Source organism: Labrus mixtus, chromosome 4 (assembly GCF_963584025.1).
Source record: "Labrus mixtus chromosome 4, fLabMix1.1, whole genome shotgun sequence".
NCBI classification, from domain to species: Eukaryota; Metazoa; Chordata; class Actinopteri; order Labriformes; family Labridae; genus Labrus; species Labrus mixtus.
The window spans coordinates 299,252-302,105 of record NC_083615.1 but is presented as its reverse complement, the minus strand read 5'-3'; the positions used below and the strand labels follow the sequence as shown (position 1 = coordinate 302,105).

The following is a 2,854-nucleotide window of genomic DNA, read 5'->3' as shown; positions in this document are numbered from 1 at the left end:
GCTAGCGCTGGCTGAATTAGCGAGGTGCGGTTTACAATAACTCAGGTTGAGCGGGACACCTCAAAGTGTCACAGCGCTGAACAGGTCGCCTAGGTAGCTCGCCCTAACTCCTCCCCCTTCTATCAGCTTTCTGACTTTAAATGGGACAAAGTGAACAGTGAACTTGATGAGGTCATAACCTGCTGTGTTAGAGTCAGACGTCCCAGGAGACGCATGCACACACACAGATGAGCACACACACACACACACACATATAAGCACACACACACACACACACACACACACACACACCACACACACACACACACACACACATAAGCACGCACACACACACACATATGAGCACACACCACACACACATATAAGCACACACACACACACACTCACACACAAACACACAAACACACACACTCACACTCACACACACACACACACACACACTCACACACACACTCACACACACACACACACACACACACACATACACACACATATAAGCACACACACACACATATAAGCACACACACACACACACACACAAGCACACACACATATAAGCACACACACATATAAGCACACACACACATACACACACACACACATATAAGCACACACACACACACACACATATAAGCACACACACACATAAGCACACACACACACACATATAAGCACACACACACATAAGCACACACACATAAGCACACACACACATAAGCACACACACATAAGCACACACACACATAAGCACACACACACATAAGCACACACACACATAAGCACACACACATAAGCACACACACACATAAGCACACACACACATAAGCACACACACATAAGCACACACACACATAAGCACACACACATAAGCACACACACATAAGCACACACACATAAGCACACACACATAAGCACACACACATAAGCACACACACACATAAGCACACACACATAAGCACACACACATAAGCACACACACATAAGCACACACACATAAGCACACACACACATAAGCACACACACACATAAGCACACACACACACACACATCTAAGCACACACACACACACATATAAGCACACACACACACACACACACACACACACACACACACACATATAAGCACACACACACACACACACACACACACACACACACACATATAAGCACACACACACACACACACACACACACTCTAGGATGTCTCTATAGCGGTTACTTTTGACCATTAGCTCTGATCTCCTCGATGGATTTAAAGGCTCAGCAGGCTATTACTATGACTAGTCTTTACTCACACACACACACACACACACACACACATCACAAACAGATCACTTAGCGTTAGTGTGTGTGTGTGTGCGTCTATTCTCTGAGGGCGACACAGACAGGCGATCAATAACATGGGTAATCAATCTGACACAGGACGGGGTGTGTGTGTGTGTGTGTGTGTGTGTGTGTGTGTGTGTGTGTGTGTGTGTGTGTGTGTGTGTGTGTGTGTGTGTGTGTGTGTGTGTGTGTGTGTGTGTGTGTGTGTGTGTGTGTGTGTGTGTCTGTGTGTGTGTGTGTGTGTGTGTGTGTGTGTACAGACACACACACACACACACACACACACACACACACACACACACACACACACACACACACTCTGTTGTCTGACAGACGGCACACTGAACAAATATTATCCGAGAGCTTCATCCATCACAGCGGTGCTCAGACGACTCAACAACGCTCTGACTGCAACATGATGTCCGCTCTGATGCTCGTCAACGTGTTTGGAATTCATCGTTTACATCTGCAGAAAACATGACACACACACTTATAACACACACACACACACACACACACACACCTCTGTGTGTTTCTAATTTATTGAAATCAAAGGTTTTTGCACCTTTTGTCCTGATAGCATACAACTCACCAGCTGCATATGTGAACTAAAGAGTGTTGAAGAACAAACTGGAGAACAGGAAACATGCAGCAGCAGGTTGATTAGAGCACGGAGATGGTAGAGGTGGCGTGCAGACAGTCTATGGTCGTGCAGCGATCACAGGGAATAAAGGTCATCACCCCCTCCCACTGGCCCCTCCCACTGGCCCCTCCCACTGGCTCCAGGTGAATTCTCCTGATTATATCCTGCTGTGTTCTCACATCAGATCACTCTGACTTTCTGCAGAATAAATACGAGGAGGCTGAAGGAGAAACTCTGAGTGAAGAGAGAAACATTCAGATGTTTGAGTGATCACATGACGCTCAGACTGAGAACACTTCAGGAGGTTTCTGCAGGTGTGAACAGACTTATTGTGAGCTGATGTGTCTCTGTCTTTTTCAGTGCTTTTCACACTTGTACAAAACTCCTAAAAGTCTTAAGGGTGAGCTGCATGTGTGAATGCAAAAAGCACATTTTTCATCCTCAACGATATAAAAGTGACCTAAAACAAAAAAGAAAACGTCTAAAATGCAATGTGATGAAGGGTTCAGACTTCAGAGAGGGGTTTTTTAAAGCTGTGGTGTCTGAAACGCTCCCTGTGAACCCTCTTTGTGTTGTGTTTGCGTCTCTCAGCTGCTGCGCCTCCACACTGGCTGGTTGACTCTGCAGCCTCGTCGTATAATACACAGTTTAAACAGGCACACAATAGGACAGCCTGGTTCCCACGGCGACTCCCACAGGACCCCCGCTCTGTTTTTACTGCTGCATGTCACAACATTTTTCTTTTGAATTAAACCGAACGACTGACGGTCTTTGTTCAGTCGACGAGAAGAGGCGATAAATTCTTATTTTAAAGGTCTGACAGTCTGACCCCTGCAGGCTGCCGTAGTCAAATAAGCAAAGGGACATCATGCTCCTCTATTCCCTA

General features: G+C 46.0%; 1 protein-coding gene across 1 annotated transcript in view; it reads left to right on the top strand.

Moving 5' to 3' along the window:
* The first annotated feature begins 1,821 nt into the window (after positions 1-1,821).
* bcar1 (BCAR1 scaffold protein, Cas family member) overlaps positions 1,822-2,854 on the top strand; it is a 12,868-nt gene continuing 11,835 nt past the window's right edge. The window contains exon 1 of the mRNA XM_061035031.1: positions 1,822-2,854. This exon is cut by the window's right edge and continues 224 nt beyond it. The gene's annotated coding sequence lies outside the window, so the exon portion shown is untranslated.